Source organism: Heterocephalus glaber, unplaced genomic scaffold (assembly GCF_053883595.1).
Source record: "Heterocephalus glaber isolate CG9 unplaced genomic scaffold, H.glaber_assembly_v1.0 deba00001444, whole genome shotgun sequence".
NCBI lineage: Eukaryota > Metazoa > Chordata > Mammalia > Rodentia > Bathyergidae > Heterocephalus > Heterocephalus glaber.
The window spans coordinates 20,746,305-20,769,641 of NW_028258297.1; the positions used below are offsets into that span (position 1 = coordinate 20,746,305).

Sequence of the window (23,337 nt, forward strand, 5' to 3'; positions counted from 1 at the left end):
TAGAATTTATTTATTTTCTGGCTGAACAGTATTCTTTATTGTATAGTACTTTTTGTTCATTTTTTTAATCAATGTCTAAGTTTCTTTGCCAAGAGATTATAAACTGGGTAATGAAAGAGATATGTTTTGTTCACTGACATGTTTTCAGACTTGAGACTATTACCCAGCACTTATTATACTAAATAATTAATAAATAAATAAATAAATAAAAGAATGTAGTAAATAAACATAATACAGTGACAGTTGATAAAAAAGGGTGAAATAAAGAGTTTTATCTACATGTATTTCTTCTAGGTAATACCGCTACTTTGACTCTAGAGAAATAGATACAGATCTGTCCTGAGGCCTCAACAAATAAACTTGTTGATATTTGATTATAAAAACTTTTCAAATATATTTAAAAGCAAGGAAAATAGTCACCACCTAGGGACCCCAGGATCTGGTAATATTTATCATGGCTCTGTGTCAAACACACCATACACTTAACCTAGTCTCTATCCCATAAAGTTGTAAGATACAGATTATTGTCATTACAAGACCAAATAATTTAAATTCAAATAGTATAAACTTGCCAAGATCCACAGTTAAAATGCTCATGTTAGATTTCAAACTTCAGTGTACAAAACTTAGCTTTTAACCCTATAAAGTGCTAAATTATTTCATCTATTTTATACAAATCCACAATGTTCCATGCTATTTATTTTAAATCAAATGTAGTTTCTTAAACTGTTTCGTTGTTGTTGTTGTTTGTTTGTTTGTTTTTTAAGACAGGGTCGCACTATGTAGTCCAGGCTGGCCTCGACCTCACAGTGATCCTCCTGCTTCAACCTCCAGAGTGCTGGGATCACAGGTATGCGCCACCACGCCTAGCTCTTATACTGTATACTGTTGTTGTTTTTTAATAACACTGAACACTCAGAGCCTTCACTCATGAATTCTATTTTCTTTTAACTTGCACCTTTAAATTGATAATATGTATTTAACAAATCCCCCTTTTTCTGGACACTTTGATTATTTTCTCTTGTTGCATATTATAATAAAATACTAGCTATTTTATCAAAATAGGTGATTGAAACAAGATACTTCAGTATAGTAAAAATATAAGGACATTTAAATAGCCTTGGCTTCTACTGCCAATTTTTTTCAAATGTAGAATATTTTTCTAAGGACCACTGTTTCTGCATACACAGTGCATAGGAATTACGTAAGAGTAATTGCCATGTGCGGCTACTAGGGCTGACACTTTCTTAGTGTTGGAAACATTCAAAAATTCTACTACCTATTTTGAAGTACCATGCTAGTCTACCATAGAACATTGAAAGTAATTACCAGTAATTATCCTTTCTCCACGCCTGCATCCCCTACACAATTCAGAGGCTCTAATAACTACTATTCTACTCCCTACTTCTGGTTTCCACATATGAACAAGAACATGCAGTATTTGATTCACTAGGCCTGCTATATTTCGCATTGCATGATGTCCATGGAATTCATCCTTCTTGCCATATATAGCAAAACTGTTTTTTACAGGTGAACAATATTCTATTCTATATAAATATACCACATTGTTTTGCTCGTTCATCTGTCGATGGGCACCTAAGTTGGTGCTGTATTTTGGTTATCGTGAATAGGGCTTCAATAAACCTGTGAGAGCATATATGTCTTTGAAATACTGATGTTATTTCATTTGAATATGCATCAAGTATTAGGATTGCTGGATCATATGCTGTTTCTATTTTAACATATTTTAGGAACTTCTGTACTCTTTTCTGTAAGAACTGTACTAAATTAGGATCCTACCAAGAGAGTATGAGTGTTTCCCTTTGTCTGCATTTTCACCCACATGCATTATTTTGTCTTTTTTATAATAGCCACTCCACCTTGGGTGAGATTTATCATTATGACTTTCGTTTGCATTTCCCTCATGACTAGTGATACTAAGCACTTTGTGATGTTTACTGGATATTTAATAGCTTTTCTTGAGAAATATCTACTCACTTCATTTGCCCGTTATTTTTGCCACTGGAAAATTGTTTAATAAATTATAAAGAAAATACATGTGAGGCCATTTTAAAACTTCCATTTTAAAGTAACATCATTAGCATATTTTGAGTTAATTAAAACATTAGGTTAAAATCAGTAAATAATCTATGCATATCCAATTTCAGCTACATAATACAGACTGATATACATTCAGAGATTTCATTTGCCCATTTTTAATGGGATACATTGTATATTTTATATATATATATATATATATATATATATATATATATAACTGTTGTTTGAACTCCTTATATCTTCTGGATAGTAATCTTTGTCAATCACTTGCAAGTATATTCAACCATTCTATAGTTTGTCTCTTCACTACGCTGATTGTTAATTTACAACGCAGAAGGCTTTTACTTTGATATAATCCCATTTGTCTTTTTGGGGGGGGGGGCTGCCTTTGGTGGTTAATTAATGGTTACCTTGAGCAGAAATGCCCAGCTGAATCGAGTTAGCCTGGTTCTGGGGAACAGTATAAAATGAGGACGGGGGGGGGGGGCGGACTTTACCCTGGTTTCCCTTGGACAAGCTTCAGCTGTTCTCCTCAGCTGAGCTCAGGGTTCGCCTTCACTGAGGATGGTTGCTGTTGTCTTGAGAGGAGCTCTGGTCCCTTGCTTTGCCCTTGAGAGTCCTCTTTTGGCCTTTGGCACAGACATTTGAGCAGGGAATTCTAGTCTTCGCCTTCGGCTTGGGCATCGTCTCCTGGTTCTCTGTGTGGATTCTTTGGCTGCCAGCACTCCCCTCCCAGCCTGCTCCTGCAGACGCTAGTCTCCAGCCCTGGCCCTTGGACTTCCCAGAACGGATCCTTCAGTCTTCACCACGGATTCCTCGCCCTTCTGCACCGGACATTGCTGTGGGATCTGGGCCTCCCGCCAGATACTTTGGATTGCTAGCACAGGTACAGATCTCTTGCCTTTTTCTACATCTGACTCTACTAAGCATTGACTAATACACTGCCTATGCTTTGGTGCTTATATTTGAAAAGTCATTGACCAGAGCAATGTTAAGAAGTTCCATATGTTATCTTCTAATAATTTCATAGTTTTACATGTACATTTAAGTCTTTGATCCACTTTGAGTTGATATTTTCATATGATGAGAGAAGGGATCTAGTTTCAGTCATTTGATTTGGATATTGTTTTCACAGCATCATTTATGGAGGGCACTGTCCTTTCTCCAAGGTATGTTTTTGGTGAATTTGTCTGTAGACTGTTGGCTTTAAATATGTGATTTACTCTTAGGTTCTCTATTTTAGTCCACTGGCACAGATATTTGTTTTTATGCCAGTACCATGATGCTTGCAGTACGGTAGCCTGGTAGTGTAGTTTGAGGTCAGGTATTCTAATGGTTTTAGCTTTGTTCTTTTTCCTCAGGTTGGCTTGTGTTATTTGGGGTCTTTTGAAAGCTTCTATGTAAATTTTTGAAATGGTGCTTCAATTTCTGTCTTTGTACTTTTTTTTTTTTAGGTACTGGGGATCAAACTCAGGATCTTGCGCTTGTGAGGCAGGCAGTGGCACCACTGAGCTAAATCCCTGGCCCTGTCTTTTATACTTTTAATTGTAGAGTTCTTTTACCTCTTTTGTTAAATTTGTTTCTAAACTTTTTTAATTTGCTTTTGAGATACTCGCTATTAGTGTATAGAAATGTTACTGATTTTTTTTATATTTATCTTTTATCCTGAAGCATCACTGAATTTATGTAATTTTTGTACTTTTTTTTGGTGAAATCTTCAGGTTTTTCTATATACAACACCAGGTTATCTGCAATTAGGTATAGAATCTTTCTTTTTTGTAACCTGGATATTTTTATTCCTTTATCTTTCCTAATTGTTCTGCCCAGGATTTCCAGTACTTTGGTAGTTTTCTGTAGTGACTAGGTTGGATATCTTCTTTTTTCCTAATTTGTATATCCTACTAATGATTTTTATACTTTTGAATGTTTTCACATTAGTTAATATCATCCTTTCATTTCTAGATCTAGGATTCCCTTAAGCATTTCTTATAAATCTGCTCTGTTGCTCGTCTATTGTCTTAAGTTTTTACTTGTCTGACAGATACTTTGTTTTACCTTTATTTCTGAGGGATATCTATCCTGTGTATTTCATTCTTACCTGAAGTTTTGTTTTTCTTTCAGAACTCAGAAAAATGCCATCTTATTTTTTCCCTGTCCTGTAAGGTTTCTGCTTACATTTCTACTATTTATCCTATGGAGATTCTCTCTTATGTGACTTGATAATTTTCTTTTTCAGTTTTCAGAATTCTCTTTGTTTTTGATAACTTGGTATAGTGTGCTATGGAGAGGGCCTCTTTGAGTCTAATTGGGGGTTTTTGAGCTGCACCGATCTTCGTCTCCATACCTGTGCCAAAGGCTGACACATTGTTATCATCTATCACTTTGTTATATAATCTTTTTGCAACTTTCTTCATCAACTGTCTCTCTAGAGCTCTTATGAAGTGAACATTTGTTCATTCAATGTGTATAAGAGATTCCATAAACTGTGCACTTTTAAATTCTTTGTGTTTTTCCTCTGACTCTTCTAATTCAAAAGACGTCTTCAAGCCAGAAATATTTTTGCTTCTTTCATGTCCTATGTTGTGACTATCAAGTCTATATATATTTTTTTTCATTGAAGGCATCCACTGCAAGAGTTCTGTTTGCTTCCTTCTTATGACATCTGTTTCTCTGGAGAATTTCTCAATTACATGAATTGTTTTTTTCTGATGTCATTGAATACTTGTATTATCCTGTATCTTGCTGAGATTTCTTGAAAACATTACTCTGAATTCATTTTCAGGCATTTTGTAAATCCCCTTCATTTTGGGATCTGCTATGGAGATTTCTTCAGTGGCCTAGCCTGCAGGTCCTTGTGACTTCAGTGATGGGACTATAGTCAGTGGGGTAAAGCACTGCTAAACTGGCTGTTGGGCTGACCAGTGGCTATATGGTGGGCTCTTCACTGAGTGGATGGTCCAGTGGTGATCATTTCCCTCAGTTTTTCCATGTCTGAGAAATACTTTATTTCTGAAGGGCAACTTTGGTATAGTCTGGCTGGCTGCTGATTTAGGCTCAGTTGTGCATCGGGGTTGCAGAACAATGAGCTGTCCAATGGGTTTACCATGAAATGGGGTCACCCTCTGGATGAGTACTGGACTGAATATGTTTATCCATGAGTGCTATGACTTGGCCACCTTTGCAGCAGATCTTGTAGAAAGAACAACTACCTGGTTATTGGGATGGACAAGTGTCTACAGGGGCATGATTGTCCAGCTGATTATACAAGGGCTCAGTATGGGTTAGGGCTTGGGCGCTCGTATGCCTCTAGCACTGGGAGTGGGTTCTATGAGCTGCATGGCTGTGTGGTGGGCACAGTGGAGCCATCATCTTGATAGCTGTTGAGTTAGGTAGTAGTAGGTTGCCCAAGAAAGGAAGGGGTGGGGGGACTGGGGATTTAGCTCAGTGGTTTCGCCGCCTGCTGCACAAGCACAAGGACTTGAGTTCAATCCCCCTGTACCAAAAAAAAAAGAAAGGAAGGGGTGGAGACTTTTTTCTGACTACTGGTGGATCCTTTCTAAGATAATGCCAAATCATGGCTGTGTAGATCACAAGGATTAAGATGGGTATATAATGTGGACTTCTACTCTGTGTCAATACTGTCACATGAACTCTGGGCAACTCTCTAAACTTGTTTTTGGCCTTTGAGAGCTGCAGAAGTCTCTCATGCCATTATCTATAAAGAAAATAGAGATTTCATTGTCTCCACCTTGAATTTCCCCCTAAGCAGAAGTCTATCTTGGCTCTGAACCCATCCAGGCAAGAAACACTATATGGGAAAGGTAGGGTTTTCAAAAATCCAAATGAATCTTAGCACTCTGCTGCTACTGTTCAGTGAATGTCCTTAGTCACTCCACCTTGAATTGGTCACTTACTTTTTGTTGTGGTCCCTTTTTCCATAAAGGGACAAGTGACAGGCAACTCTCTTTAGCCATCATGATGACATACACCATTCCATGACATCATTAACTGGACAATTTTACATGTTTATGTGTTTTTGCCATGGAACCTAGTTTGATCTTTTGGTCTTTAAGTAAACTCCTTATAAATGATACCTTATTATTACTATAGTTTTGAATAATATACTATTTAGTGGGAAATGTCTTTTATTCTTGTTTCAAAATGCTAATTTATTATATTATTCAGAAGTACTCTAGAATTATTTTGCTAAGTTCCAGATAAAATCTACTAAGGTTTTAATTAGAGCTGTATTCAAGATCTATTCTAATGAAAAAATGTGTTCAGACTTTTGTGTTTCATTAAAATTGTACAGCCTCTTTTACTTGTTTCTGAGCACTTTTTGCAAGGTTGAGTCTATTAATTTTTTTTTAAAAAAATAAGCTAAACTCAAACATAAGGAAAGGTAAAAATTATATGGTCTCATAACTACAGATATTAAAACCATGGAAATGATACCACCTAGGACTCAGTTAAATGATAGTTCATTTATATGATAAATCATACATAATCACCTTAACCTCCCTACCCCTCTAACCACAGTCATTTGTTTACACCCAAATCTATAAAACAGAAATCGTTTAAGCTTCATCACTATTTCAAATTTCTATGGAAATCACAAGGGTATCTGTTTTAAACAGTAATTCATGGGCTTGAATTTTGTCATGCACAGTACAGGTAAGCCATGGAAAGTGTTTGAACCTTACTCCTATAGTTATTTAGGATGTACTCGAGCAAGGTATTTATCATTTAAGGCCCAATTTTACTCATCAGAAAAAGTGGAAAAATAAAACTTATTTATTCATAGGATTGTGGTAAGGATTAAATGGTGTAATACTTGCTAACTGCTAACTCGTCTGTAGTATAATATTTGATGCTTTAGACATTATTACATAAACATGGGTATTTAAAAAGAGAGAGGGGGTCCTGAGCACATGATACCTATCTTTTTAAATCAAAATCCTAATGGCTAAGCTAGGTAGTTTTCAAAAAAAGATATTCAGTACATGCATGCTTTTGCAAAGAGTTGTTTTAGGAACACAGCAGATATTTATACTAACATGAAAACAGAATATGTAGAGGGTTTGCGCAATGAGGAGAATGTATCACCTCCTATCTGACTAGGTCTAAACTACTGGAATTGGGGAATGAGTATCTTAAACTATCAAAGCTCCACAAATGCAAAAATAATTGTGTTCATTAGAAAACTAACCATAGTTAGCAGTCGTAGTTCTTCCAGCCTTTGCCTAATTTTATAGATGAGGAAGTGAAGTGAAATCTTAGAATTCAATTTTCTGAAACTCTTGGATTTGTACACTGTGAAATAAGGAATTAAAATAAAAAAATTTAAATGAAGATATAGCTAAGTGTCTATATATATGAAAGTTATATAAATGCATACTATATTAAAAATGCTCATTTAAAGCAAATACAGTTTAAAAAGAAACAATATTTTAGCTGACTTTAAAAATCTCTACGTATCATAGTATTTTAGTGATGAATGGTTAAATATATTGTACATTTAGAGTGGGGTTTATTGTTTATAATAGCAGATTCAAATTTATATTTGAAATAGACCCCCTAATGTCATAAAATAATTTATTCAAGATTTTTTCATTTCCATATTTGATTTTTTCTTGTTTTTGTTTAATATTTTAGAGTAGGTGACAGGGAAGTCACACTCAAAGCCAAAGTATCTCAGTTTTCTTACTGTTCTCTTTTGTGTATGTTTTTACTATCACTCCTGTCTGGGTAAGGATTTTACCTTTTTAGGTTTGTAGTGTCTGAATTTATTTTTGAAACTAGGCATTTACAGCCAGCAAATTCAAGTGGGCACAAACAAAATGTGACCACTTGCAATATCCTAAAAATGAGATAAAATCTAGAGGAACCATGGATGACCACATGCCCCAAATACAGGGCATGGCGATTCTCTCCTCTTGATCTGTGCAGTCTGACATGCCAGCCAAATGAGATTGCCAGTGCTAGTCTTTATGCTGAATACTAGGAAGACTAAATTTTTTTTATTTAATTAGTTAAAAAGTAATTCTAGCTGATAAGAAAAGCTATACTATTACCTATCCAAATCTTACATTCACGCATATCCCACAGTGGTAAAAATGAATGATTGTTTATTTATATAAGGTCATTCCTCATAATGTTAAAGGTTTTATTTTCCATAATTTGCATTAAGATTTAGAAATAAAGAAATTCTAGCTAGCAGTGTTAGACCTCTGCCTGACGACTCCGTGTCTGGCCAGCGCAGGGAACAAACTCCAGATGGGAGCAGACATCCAACAGTCGACCCTTCTTCCCAAAGCTTTTCTCGCCTCCAACTCCTCTTCTCCATTAAAACATATTCAAACATAATTAGTGTAACATTAACATGGAGGAAATTTTGTAATTGCCAGTTATTTTGTAGCCATGGTTACATCAAAGATTTATAGCAAGTAACTCCCGGCTGGGCACGAACAAGCAGTTAGCAGGAACAGCAGAAAGAAAATGCTGTGTTCATGTGCAGGTGTGTTGATGCAAATGTTTGCCAAAAAAAAAAAAAAAAAAGAAAAGGAAAAATGAAAAAGAATATTCAGTGACATTTAAGGTGCTAATATCTGGAAGTCAACCTTTAATTTGACAGCTTTTAGTGCTAGTTAATTTCATTCATCCAGGCGAGGTGTAAGAGATTTGCAGCACCTTTAAATTATCACGTTTTTCCACACTGCCTCAGGCCTATGTGGAATACCTGAACCATACTTTTTTTCCTTTCTTTTTTTTTCCTTCCCCCCCATTTTTTTTCAGGTCAGTTGAAGTAAAACTTTCATTCCCTTTCTCAGACAATTAATCTTTAGCTAATTGAAGCAGGGATGCTGCGGGATGGGTTTCAGCGGGGCCTGTAAATCTCATTTAGCAAAGTGAATTCAAAGCACATGCCGCACCTAATGATGTGACAGGTGGACTGCACCGCAAGACAGCAGCCTCAGAACAGTTGATTCTCATTAGACCCACAGAGTCCTGCAGTCAGGTTTCTGATGGCTGAAGAACACTAATCGCATCTGTTTGCTACTGGGGTGGGGGGAGGCAGTTAAGTTGGAAGCCGGGTTGTGAAGGGAAGAAAGGAAGAGGTAGAGGCAACATTCCTTTCCATTCTTTCACGAGTTAATATCCTTGACTCCTGCCCAAAAACCCAGCAGGTCTACCTCCCACCAAGTGATCAGCCTCGGTTCTGCTGACTCCGACTGGGTGCACCCTTTTTCTAATTAACTAAAATGGCTATGGAAAGCAAAGGAGGCCTTGTGTTGGGTGAACCAATTATTTTGAAGGGTATTAAGTCATCAGATTTACTTTTATCTTGATTGCATTGTGGAAATCGTGCATAATTAATGGTGGGAGCTTATTAGGAAAATGATTAGGCAAATTACACAGGTGTCGGATACATTTTTTATGATAAATTTGCTAGAACAATCCTGCAATTCCATCTGTTCAGCTCACATCAGAATGTCACTCTGAAGAAATTAATGGTGCAGAGTTATACAAAGTTACCAGTGGCTTTGGTTGCCGATTTAGGTAGGCTATGTATAAATATATAAATATACTACATACATATATAATTACCTAGCAATTTAATAATAAGTATTTGATGTTACATTTCAATAAGTTTCTTATTTAATCTAGAAAATTAAAGATAGTCAGATGGAAACAAAGAAGTAGAGCACATGGAAACCTCATCTCATCAGTTTGATCTGTATGTAAATAAAATAATCACAAGCTATAATAACTCTTTGCATTGCATTATGACTGCAGATGAGCAACCAGCTCCCCAGTAGCACGAATTTTGTGTTTTGTTCTAAATGATGCGATCCTACCTGCAGTCAATCTCATTTTCAGTTTCCTTTTGATTTTAAATCTAATCACCTAAACAATCACACTTTATTGGAAGCCTTTATGTATAGCTACATAAACTAATTATTTATGATTTAAAGAGCCAACTGTCTTCTTGAATGTAAAGAGGAAGACAAGGAGAATTGGTGGGAGCTTCTACATCACCCGTCATTTATCAGCTGGGATCAAGTCATGTTCATACTCATATATTTACCTATGATGGTGCAAAGTCCTCTGTTAATATTAATCCAGACATCCCAGTACCATGAACTGACGTAAATTTCGGAACTAAAATATTAGCACAATATATTTGAGAATGGTATTTTTAAAACTATCAGACGTCATTCTTTTCTCATCACAAGCAACCAGTTAAGTACAAATATATATATATATATGAAAATATTTAAAATTTCAATTATTGATAATGCTCTCCAAAACCTTTTGAACAGTATCTTACCATTCCCCATTTTCTGAAGTCAATGGAATCCATGATTGTGCTCTCAATTGTATGTGTTTTGGTATTTTATGTTGCCCAAATATATGGATCATTTTGTCATTATCTTTCTAGACCTGACCTATTAGGCTTACCATAATCTCATCAAGGTTCATTCCTGTTGGAACAAATGATAGACTTTCCTTCTTTTTTAAGGTTAAAAATTATAAATGGCCCCTGACTTATGATGACTTGATTTTTTTCTACTTTAAACTGATATAACATCCATACATATGCCATAGAAGCTGTACTTCAAAATTTTAATTTAGGTCTTTTCCTAAGCTAGCGATAAAGAAGAACCATTCTGGTTTTTACCTTCAGTAGAACATTTCACTAGTTACATAAGCTACTTAGTACCTTATTATAAAATAGGCTTTGTGTCAGATGGCTTTGCCCAACTGCACTATCATGAAAAATATTCTGACCACACTTAAAATAATCTAGGCTAGGCTATGTTGTTTGGTATGTTAAGTTTTTTAAAGGCATTTTCAACTTATATCTTCAACTTGTAATACATTTTTTAGAACATTTATTGTAATGGTCCCATTTATGGCCAGGAACACATGTAACCTATTGTATGCATATATTATTTTCTTTATCAGTTTATCATTTAACAGAGCTGGGTTTTCCCATATCATACCTATTATGAATAACGACACAGTGAACATGGGAATACAGACATCTCAACAATATTTTAATTTTAATTATTTTGGATACAGAGCCAGAACTGAGATTCCTAGGTATTACTGTTAAGCTCTAGAATGCTCCTCCAAAAGCCTTATGTGTTCAGAGGCAGGGCTTTTGGAAAGTGATTAGATACCTGGAGTGCTACACTAATCAGTGTATTAATCCACTCATGTATCTATAAGTAATCTGATATTAGGAGGTGGGCCTGGTTGGATGTAGGTCACGGCAGGTGTGACCGGGGAGGATAAAGCTCCATCACTGGCTCCTCCATTGTCTCTCTGCTTCCTGACCATGATGTCCGGAGCAGCTTTCCTCTGCCAAAGACCTTCTACCATGTTGTTTTTGCCTTTCCCTGTGGACTTAAGCTATGAACCAAAATAAACATCTCCTCCTTTAAGTTGTGGGTGTCAAGTATTTTGTGACAGTAACAAGAAAGTAAGAAAGCTTTTGATACAGAGGGTAGGGTCATTGCTGCAGCATAGATGATCATGTGATTCAGAAGCTTTTGGAACTGGTTTGCTGGAGGGGTTTAGAAAGGTTTGGGACACTGAACAGAGAACCCATAGAATTCTGTAAGCTGAACTTGATGGTATATTCTAGTGAGAGCACAGTAGACCAGAAAAGTAAGAGAAATACAAAGAATAGGCTCAGGAGATGTCAGTTTGGAGAAAGGACTCCATTTGCAGTTGGAGTAAGGCTATGTGTTTTATTCTCTGGCAGAAAATTTGTTCACATTTTGCCCATATCCTTAGACTTTGCAAGAATCCGAGATTAATTCCAACAGACTAATTAAATCTGGTGGATGAAATTTCAAGGCAGCCCAAAATTCAGGCTATGGCATGGGTACTGTTGGCTGCTTTTAGCCAAATCTAACATTAAGAATAGGAACCAGAAAACCATTTGAAATGGTTTTAATTGTATCAGAAAGGGAGAAGCTGCAAAGTTAAGGAAAAGGAGAGAATAGGTGCTGAAAAGACTAGCATTAAAAAGAAGCCAAGTACTTTGCATCAGAACAGCAAAGATGGTTGGAGGGCATTACAGAATCAGTAAGCAGAAACCCTCCGCTGGCTCATGAGTATTAAAGAGTAAATATAAGTCAGGCATGGTGGCATGCCTGTAATCTCACCACAAGGGAGGCTGAGACAAGAGGTTTGCTGTGTGTTTGAAGTGATCCTACACTACATAGTGAGACCCCCATCTCAAAAAAAAAAAGTAAATAATGTAAACTCCTTTGAAAGACTTTGCCTTAAGAAAAGAGCACTGGAGGAAACTTACTAGAGAAATGTTGCTGAGGGAATTTTTTTCCCAGGATTTGGTTCACAGTGCTTAGCTATCCATGCACTCCGAAACCTCTGCAACTCTGATGCATGGGGGCCTAGCTATGGCTCAAGCTGGTGGAAGGCTCTGGGGACACCCATGTGGTGCAGGTTTTATGGGCATGCAGAATGCAAGGATTGTGGAATTGAGGAGGTGTACAACCAGATTTCAACAGCAGCCAGTCAGTATGCCCTTAAGAGGACACTATATGAAGTTGTGAGTGAAAATGTAGTTGAGATCCCAGGAAGGTGGAGATGCTAGGTAGGTGGATTATCTGCTAAGGAAGGCCTCAGGGAATAAGCAGAGCTAACCCAAGAGAGAGGTAATGGAAGTTGTAACTGCCATCTCCATAGAGGCAGGGTGGCTCAATCCCTTGTAGTTCACATGAGACACAACTTGCCCTGGGCGCTTGACATGGAACTATGGGATTTAATGTTTTCCCTGTGAGGTTTTGTTCTTCAGTCAATCCCATTGTTTATATCCCCCTATTTCTTACACTGGAATGGGAATATTTAAACTATGTAGTGTATGTTGGCAGTATTTAACTATTTATTTTTACAGGGCTAACAGCTAAGAGTTGGTCTTGATTCTTAGAGGAGATTGAAATTGGAGTTTTCAGAAATGCTGCAATTGTTATGACTTTGATAGCCCTTAGAGATTGACTAAATAAATTTTACTTAATGAGATGGGCTTGAGTCTCTTGAGGGCTGGGTGCAGAATGTTATACTTCAGATCTAAAATGTCCCCACCAAAGTCTCATGTATTCAGATGCGGGGCTTTTGAAAGGTAATTGGATCATTGGTGTATTGCACTCATCAGTGGATTAACCCACTGTTGCATTCATAACTGACTTGCTGTTGGGAGGTAGGGCTTGGATGGAGGTTGCACTGGGAGATGTGACAGAAAAGAGAATATTTCCTTTTCTAACTCCTCCCTTCTCTTTGGGTTTCCTTGCTGTCATGAGATAAATGGCTTTCTTTGCCTCAACTCCTTCCTCTATGCAGTTTTTGCCTTTGACCACGGACTGAATCTGTAAGAAAAAAATAAACCCTCTCCTTTAAATTGTGGATGAGAGGCTGGCAACATCCATGTATCTCAACTACAAGGAAGTAATCAAAACACTGGGGTAGTTTTATTTTGAAGTTTTTGAGTAAATTTCATGCTGTTTTCTATAATGGTTAAACAAATTTATATTCTCATCAACAAGGTAAAATGGTTCCCCTTTTCTCAACATCTTTATAAACACAATTATCTATATATCTATCTAGAGAGATATATATCTATATCTATATAGATATATTCCTAACATATCACTCTGTGTAGCTGTAATTTTAATTTCTCCCATTAGCAATTTTTAGCTTTTTTCATATGCCTATTAGACATTAGTATGTGATTGTGAAGTATATACTTAGCTCTGTTGCCCCTTTTAAAACTGGACTATTTGATTTTTTGAAATTAAGTTGTGTAAATATATTTGGAACATTGAACCCTTATCAGACTTATCATTTGCACATACCTTGTTCCATTTTACAGGTTGCTTTTTCCTCCTTCCTTCCTTCCTTCCTTTTTCTTTTCTTCCTTTATTTTTTTAAATAACTTTTTGCACTACTGGGGATCAAATCCAGGGCCTTACATGTTAGGCAAATACTCTACCTGTGAATCATGTCCCAAGCTAGCATTTTTGTTTTGTTGATTGTTTCCTAACCTGTATGGAGGATTTTTATTTTGATGTTATCGCATTTGTCTATTTTTCCTTTTGTTGCATATACTTTTGGTGCAACATCAAAGGAAAAATTTCTAAGGCTAAGATCAAGGAGATCTTTTGGTATGTTCTAAGCATTTTATAGTTTCAGGTCTTACATTTAAGTCTTTAATCCATTTTAATTTTGTGTTTGAAGAAGAAGAATCTGATTTCATTCTTTGAATGTGGATATCTGATTTTGAACAATAGTAGGTACTAAAGAGGTTATCCTTTACTTTCTGTATATTCCTGGGATCCTTGGCAAATATCAGTTAACTTGTATGTGTGGAGTTGTTTCTGGTCTTCCTATTATATTCCATTGGTAAATATGTATATGTTTATATCACTACTAGAGTGTTTTGATTACTGTAGCAAAGTAACATTTTAAATTAGGGAATGTAACATTTTCAACTTTGTTCTCACTCAAAATTGGTTATATTTGTAGCAGTGTATTTTAAGCAGATATCAAGTTAACTTAAATAACAGGAAAAACTAATTTCTCCTACACATACTGTTTTGATGTTATCATTTACTTATTTTTTTTTATTGTGTAACTAGTAACAAATTTTTATTGCTACTAATACTCTTAACACTCTTGCCTTTGAGTTTTTTACTAGATAGGTCATACTATTCTTGACTGGCCTGCATGTATTTTGCCAATAGCCCATTAATATTTTATAGTGTTCCCTTGTATGAGTCCTTCTTGTTTTGCTGCTTTAAAAATTGTTTGTGACATTTGACAATGTAATCATAATACATTTTGATATACACTTCTTTAGAATAAACTCATTTTGGGGTTATACAGGCTTCCAGAATCTAAGTGTGAATTTCTTTTTCTAGATTTAGGAATTTTCAGCCAGTATCCTTTAAATAAATGTTCTGTTTTTCACTCTTTTCTTCTATAACTCTCATAATATGTATATTGGTTTACTTGATGATGCCCCACATGTCCCATAGGCTTCATTCACTCATTTTCATCCCTGTCCCTTTTTTACTTCCCTGGATATTTTCAAATGACCTGTTTTGAAGATTGCTGATTCTTTCTTTTGCTTGATCAAAGCTGGTTTTATCAGTCTCTATTGAATTTTTCAACTCAATCATTGTGGTCTTCAGCTCCAAAATTTATGTTTGGGGTTTTTTTTTAGTGGTTTTTCATTGGAGAACTTACAATTTTATTCATATACCAATTTCTTAATTCTGATTAGTTGTTGAGATTGTTGTAGCTCACTGAGCTTAAAATAGTTAGCTTGAATTTTTTTCAGGAACTGTGTAGATTTACCTTTTTGTTAAACAAGGACATCTTTCTTGCACAATGCCAGCTTGGAAGATGGCTGGTTTGCATAAGTGAAACTTAACCTGTTCAATTTAACTTTTTTAATTGCTGTACTATAGCAGCTTATGTGACCTCTCATCTGGGTTCTGGAAGCCTCATGAAGTATTATAATCCCTGGAGGTTTTTTAAAACAGCTTTTCCATCTGGAATAAAGGCAGGGACTACATACTCTGCCATCCAAGGCAAACATTTGCTTTTGTCCCTTCATAGAAGTCAGCAATATGCTTTGATGAGTTTAGTCTAAAAATGTTTCACTTAATTAGGTTCATTAAATAAGAATAAAAAATCATCAAATTCAAAAGCTATGTAAAAAGTTTATTTTTATATGTAAGAATTGGAGGCTTTCTTTTACATCATTGAGATCATTTTTGAATGTTACACTTTGTTTCCTAAAAAATATGAGTATAAGTAATATATAAAAATTGGAGAAATTTTCATGGAATTTCTTTTTATTTCTTTCAGAGATTTGTAAGGGATTTTGATTATTTGTGTCAGTACATGATTAATCTAGAGTATAAACATAATATTTCCTTATAATTTTTCCAGTATTTTATAGTATAAGAATATATTAATACCATATATTTTCTTAGCTGTACAGCCACATTTTGAAGTTAGTTTTCATTATTCAACACTAATTATACCAGTAATAATAATAAACTTTGATCAATGTTTTCAAAGATTTTTGTCCAGGCCATGAAAATATGCAGTAAAAACCTAGAGCAAGAATCATGAATTCTTAATTGATATTTTTAAAGTATATGTCAAAAATGCATGAAATGCTAAACATATTCAAATGTAACCTTATTCCAACTATTTTTCTTTTCCTGCTAACATCATAACTTTAAAAATCAAACATTCTCCCTCTCCAACTGTGATAGCTCACAAAAATTCTGATCTTATCTTCAAAGAGCTCAATTGTGTTGTTTCATCACCAAGGAGAATTGCACAAAAAGCTAAAAAGGCAGCATGCTTCTCTTGTAGAGTTGTACTTTAAAAAGCTATTTATGTTTCCCTGAGCTTTCAGTGAGCACATAACAGTCAAACTTATTTCTTTCATTTAATTATAACAATGAAGGATAATCTCTAAGGTGATTGAATTCTAAATAATTACTTGCTTCAGAAGCACAAGAAAGACCATCCAATATATACTTAGTAGCTCAGAAGAAAAGACCGAAGGCTGTATTTTCCATGAGTATTTCACAAAGATGACTAAAATTCAAAAGGAGACACCAAGTGTTTCATAGGCTTGTATGTACTAACTTTGTGAAAACTTTGAGAACCTTATATTAATGTATTAAATTGTTTCAGAAGCAAAGGGAATTACATGATAATAACTACATTTTCTGAATATAGATGTTTTCTAAATGTTTTCTAAATATAGATGGGTGGCATGGAGAAGTGCTTTTCCTGGAGACTTTTTCTGGCAAATATTTCTCTAGATAACATGTGAAAAGCATAAGCACAAGAGTTAAAATGATATTTAACAGTTTGGAAGACATCCACTGCTATCCCAGTTCAGTGCAGATTGTCAAGACTGAATTCTGGCCATTCACTTTGTATGATGTATGTCCTCTACCAACATCTCCCCAAAATATAAAATATTCTCATTCTGTTAGACCCAGTTCTTAGTACCTGAAATATACATCAAATAATGTATCTTCTAAGATGCAATTGGAAGATAAACAGAGTAATACTGTATTTTGATCACGTTAAGTATTAAAAGAATGCACATGTAAAAGAGTAATTTCATTTGAAGGTGGACAGCCAACTGAGCAACCAAACAGGATACTCTTAATTAACTTTAAGACATTGTAAATTTTTTTCCCATGACCATTATTATTATTATTTTTTTTTGGTACCGGGGATTGAACTCAGGTCCTTGCACTTGCGCAGCAGGCAGCAAAACCACTGAGCTAAATCTGTGGCTTAATTAACTTTAAATATAAATAATTTCCTGTGGTCTGATGTTCATAGATAAGGACAGAAATATCCTTTTGTAAGACTATAGATTGTATATATATGGTACATGTTTAAGTGTAGTTTCACCACGTTATCTCCTCAATCTAGCTTTAATTCAATAATATATTGTTTGTGCAACCTTAGAAAAGCTCTTTTAAGTCATGCTTCCTCATCTGTAAAATGGAGACCAGCCTATTTTCTAGAATTATTTTCAGCAATGAATGAAGTAACACACATAAAATACTTAACTCAGTGACATCACCATCACCAACCAATGATTCACAAATTACACTAGAATTGAGAAGAAATAAGGACATTTATCTAGCCATTATCCTTCATTATTTTAATTTCATGATTATAATGACTACTTAAATTTCAATTCCCTGAATAAAACCAGCATCAACTTTTCCTCAGATTTTTTTGTGATTTGTTTATTTCTCTCCTGGTCTCTGCATCAGTATGAACTGACCAGCCCTGAAACGTGCATCCTGGATTTTCAAAAGCACTGAAATGTAGTACATACTAGATTGTCCATGCCATTGTTGGGAAAACATACATGAATTGCTGTGGTGTTATTTTAACAGTTGGAACCTATGTGACAATGGGCTGTGCCCACAGCCAGGCATGAGCCCGTGTTTACAGCTCTTATAGAACTGGACTTATTTGAAACCAACAATAAAATGTTAATCATAAAAGTGAAAAAAATTATGGACGATTAGAAGAAAAGGAAACAATTTAAGGAAACTTCAGTGAGGAATTTCAGTTACAACTAGGACATGTCTGAAAACTAATGGCACTGGGAAACTTAAGAGAGTTCCATCATTTATCTTATCCATGACATGGATCGGTAAATGATGTTTTTGATCCACAGATGTGTTTAGTATCTTATGCAACAGTGGATCCAGCAGAAATAAGATTGTGTGGGGAAAATGGGCATTAATTGGAAAGACTAAGCTAGAATTAGCTCCTCAAATTCTTTGCTAGTATGTTTTGACAGCTTCCACTTAGTTTTAAATTTGAGAAAAAATTCCTCTTATATGATTATTACCATGAAGACTGAAGTAATTTCTTCCATTTTTTTTTACATTGGTCAAATAAAAAGATTCCTACAGTCTTATATTATCAAATACTTTTAGTCACTAATTAATTTTATATAGTTTAGTGGCTCTTTACAATGGACTTTAGTTTATAAAATTAAAAAAAAATTTAAATTCAGTTTAGGGACAAAACTGAAAGAACCAATGTTCTTTGTGAGTAAATCTTATGGTGGGACCCATTGGTACAATTCATGCTTCATGGAATTCAGAGAATCTTTGAAATAGCATCCTATTCTTCCTTCAGGACCAGAAAATGAGATACTGGAATTATGCATTGATCTAATTGAAAGGAGCAAGTCCTAAGGAAGTAGCTCTAGCAGCAAAAGGTTGGTATAGTTCATGGCAAGGCTGTCACCTGACTCGTGTGGGTCTGCAACCTCCAGAATAATCCTCTTGGTATGCATTTACAAAGATCACCCAACATAACGAAAAAGCCTTATGTGTATGGGTTTTAAAATGAACTCAATTTTGGTTGTGAAATGATGAGAATCAACCTATGGAGAAATTTACTTAATTTCCTTTATTTTATATTCTGACTAAAATTTTATTGGAAAACAGTATGGTTTTCCAATAAAGAATCTAAGATGATAGAGCAAGATTTTTATGCTGTCACATAGGTGAACATTACCAAAACAAGTTTCCCCTTTACGTGTTAATGTACTTTTAAGTTACTGCCCCTGCTTACCAAGGAATTGGTGCATGACTCAAATATTGACAAGATGTGCTGTTCTTACCACCAGATGAGATTTGGGTTATCTGAGGGAAATTTCATCTGTATGGTCACTCATTGGGAACTTTCATTGCTATTATATCTCTTCTTTCTATTAGTTAACAAAGATTACCTTTCTCTTCTAAATTACTTAAAACACTTACTTTAGTATGTGAAATAAGAATATGTGCAGAGAAAAGAAAAAAATCTAGATATCACTTATTTGAGCATCATTCAGAAATGTAGCATATAGCCAAAAAGATAAGGAGAAGAAATTAAAACCTTGACCAGTAATATTTCCCTGGCTGCAATGTAAACTGCTCTCCGTAAACAGACATTATTAATACTTTCTTCACATATATGCTTTGGGTAACAAGCTTGAATGAAATTAAAATTCCAAGTAAATGTAAATGGACCCAGACTTTTGTAAGGTATGATAAAAGAGAGGAAAATATGAAAAAAATGAAAGGGGACTTTGAGAACATAAGGTTCAAATAATCAGCAGAAATCTTGGGTAAGGCATGGTATTTTCACAACATATTGAGCAGAGACTTCCAATATAATTTAAGTCTCAAAATACAATTCAGCATCAACCAATATGTGATTACATATTTAATCAATAAATAGTGCCTTTTTCTGTGTAAATAGCTGAGGTAAGTATTTTAGTGAGACCAAAATAAGAATAATTTTTCAGTATTTTATTATTTCATTTTATCTGAAGAGTTGTGCACTAAACATAATATATGTAACTGTCATTATTTCCAGTGCATGTGACAAAAAACAAACATATAAAGCAGAAATATAGAAACACATATATTAGCTTTCTAATTTGCCAAATTAGAGTTTTGAGATCCAATGGTTAAAATAGTGAGGTTACTTGTTCTTTCCTATGCCATCTTTGGTATCTTTTGAAATCCAAATATTCAGAAAATAATGAAGTTCTTGTCAGTGAAATTGTACCTAACAAACTGAACGGTTTGTATATATAAAGAGGATCCCAGCCTGTGGATTAAGGAGTGGACATTGGTTCTGAAATGACAATAATGAGATCAATGTTCTTCAGGCCTTGGGAATATTTGATTCTATTCTTTTATTAAGAATCTGAGGACAGATATTTTTAAGTTGTTCAAAACAGTTGCATACCAAAATCACAGCAAATAAATGATACATAATTCATGAAATATAAAGGGAAATCATGTTTAAAAAATGAAACTTCATCCTAAATATAGACTCTTACAAGTAATATCAATATCCCGATTGACAGGTAGTTATGTTTCATCATTTTATTGATGGTAGTGCAAGGTTTTAAAGCATTGAACCATTCAGAGAGTTCTGAGGTCAGTTGTTTATTCATTCATTCATCAATATGTGTTGAGAAGCAAACATGTGACAGGCCCTCAATTAAAAGCATGAGATACATTGGTGATTTTTATATGCATGGCTTTTGTGGGCATACCACTCTTATTCTAGTGGGGAAGCTAGACCAAAGCAAGTTAATGCAAAATATTTTAAAGTTCAATGTGAAGGAGGCTATGTAAGATGATCAGGAATGCATATCTGAATTGCTTATATTTAACTGACTTGAAGACTGAAGTATCAATCTTGGGGGTGGGGGGGAGGAAAAAGAATATTCCAAAGAATCAAAGATTAGCAACAATGTGGAAGGAAATAAAAAGGCAGGTCAAAATGAAAATATAAAAGAAAGCCTTTTTTGGTTAAGTTAGAGAAAGGAGAAGGAACTGAAATATAAATGTAGAAGGAGGCAGGTGCCAGTTAATGCCTATCTGGAGCTTGTATTTCATTTTAAATGCAATAAGAAATGGTTAGTTTTAGACATGGAAGAAACATAGTCTGTTTTTTCAAAAGACTTCAATGAGACAAGTATATAATATGTGAGCGAGTAGAAGCAAGGAAAAAAGAGGAAAATTAATAGGTTTTTAAATATAATTTTAGGTGATATTGATAACACATACTAATAAATTTAAGAGGTGTATTTTAAGCAATACTGAAATAATAATCCAGTTTTGAGATTCTGCTTAATAAATGAGGGCACCATCTCGCAAGGGACAACTCAACTATCACTTATTGCTTGTTAGCAATTGAACTCCACCAGTTGGAGCCAACTAGATTCATAGCAACTCTTCCAAATAAAAAGAAACAGAGAATTGATACAGATTTCATTAACTTCTTAAAACTTCTGTAACCACTGTAGATAATGGCTACCAAGGTGATGTGAGAAATTAGTTAACAAGAAATCTTAGAACTGAATAACCTGTATCATATTGACAGATTTTCACCATGCTTTTTATTCACTGTCTTACAGTATTACAAATTTGTTCAGTAGGTATTGTTATCCCTGTTTTACAGATTAAGTAATGGAGAATTCCAAAGCTTAGGTGACTTGCCTAAAGTTACAAAACTGAAAAAACTACAGTCTGTTCAAATCCATGTCTTCTCACTCTGAACCATGCCACACGATCTTCTCAATGCAAATTGGATCTGCTGAGCTCTATCTTCTGCGTAAATAGGAATTTGTACAAAGTGAATATATAAAAATTTGCTTGTAATGTCAACCTATAAGTGACAGTCACAGAAAGAAGAAGGGAATTGAGCGTCTTTATTCAAACCTTGGCCTTTCTGTTTAGACTGCAAATCAGTGCTGATTGTGATAAAGGTTTCCATGGTGTAGGCACTAGGCTCTCATGAACGGAACTTGTGCCAGCAACATTTAAAACTGAAAGCCCTCAAACAACTGTAACTTAGGTCACTGTTGCTGTTATTAAGAATTTATGCAGCATTTTGTATTTGGAAAAAGGTCAATGAAATGTAGATAGATTTGAGTGCTTTCTAAATGGACAGATCTGTCTTGGCATCTCAGCAGCACAGTAGTTTTGTAATATAGTTTTCATTCTTTTTGATTTATGGGAGAATACAGTATTTGTAACATAGTTCATAGTTTAAAACACAGAGAACTTTCACCTATACTAAATTAGAAAACACCACTTTTTAAGAAGTTAACTGTTCTAACATTTACTATTCTGGGTTATCAATAAAATTTTAAGAGTTCCAATTTATTCTTTGGCTCCCAGGTATTTAAGGGGAAAAAAGTTGATGCATATCAGGCTAACTTTTTGTCAAAACAGTTTAGCATACGTTGATAATCATATTCTATCTATCTATCTATTTATTTATTTATTCATTTATTAATTTATGTTGGGGATCCTTCTGGGGATTAAACTATTGGTTTTTCACGTGTAGAAAAGCATTATAACACTGAGATTTACCCACAACCCCTAGCTTTGCAGCTTATGGAGAACTTTTCTATAATATATTACCCTTTATTTCTAGACCAACACAAAGGAAAGATTAGTGATTTAATGAATGAATTATGGTCAGAGAGATTGTATGATTTCCCTGGATTATATTTGGGAACTGGCAGATTTGATCCTTTAATTTTCCTGGCACTATATATGATATTTACTAAACTATAACTATTTGGTTATGACCCTCATGTGTATTCTGAAGTAAAGGTTTGATAGAAAAAAGTAATGCATATATAGGCCAAAAGATATTACACGTAAGATAATGCCACTTATACCAACCATTCATTCATCCTCAAACAGTACACTTGTGGCTATTATACTGTAAATCTTTTTATAAAGCAGAGATTTTGACTCATTTATATAAGTCTATTGTTTTGACTAATAAATCAAAAATGTATTATTTTCTACTTTTAATAAAACAGCGAAGCAATAATAAAATGTGAAAATCACATAGGCAGTATAAAATATTCCAAATTAACTAGAAACTTTTGGGTTTTTATGGCACACAAATTTATGAATTTAAATAAAAATCTAGAAGTACTCATATGTTGTCCTAGAAATAGCCACAATTTCATTCAAGATGCACCATAGTAAAAACACATTATATATTTCCTTAAGAACGTGCAAATATTTATTTTAATTACCACCCAATACTTCACTTATGCAAAAATGATATCCTATCTTAAGAATTTGTCAAACATGGTTATTATAGCTAAATACTGGAAATAAAACAAAATGTCAG

General features: G+C 34.6%; 1 long non-coding RNA gene across 3 annotated transcripts in view; it reads left to right on the plus strand.

The window, feature by feature from the left end:
* Positions 1 to 2,573: 2,573 nt before the first annotated feature.
* LOC101711282 (uncharacterized) overlaps positions 2,574 to 23,337 on the plus strand; it is an 82,805-nt gene continuing 62,041 nt past the window's right edge. For all 3 annotated transcript variants that reach the window (XR_015452330.1, XR_205305.3, XR_015452329.1), the window contains exon 1: positions 2,574 to 2,947. This is a non-coding gene — a long non-coding RNA (uncharacterized LOC101711282). The remainder of the gene's footprint in view (positions 2,948 to 23,337) is intronic.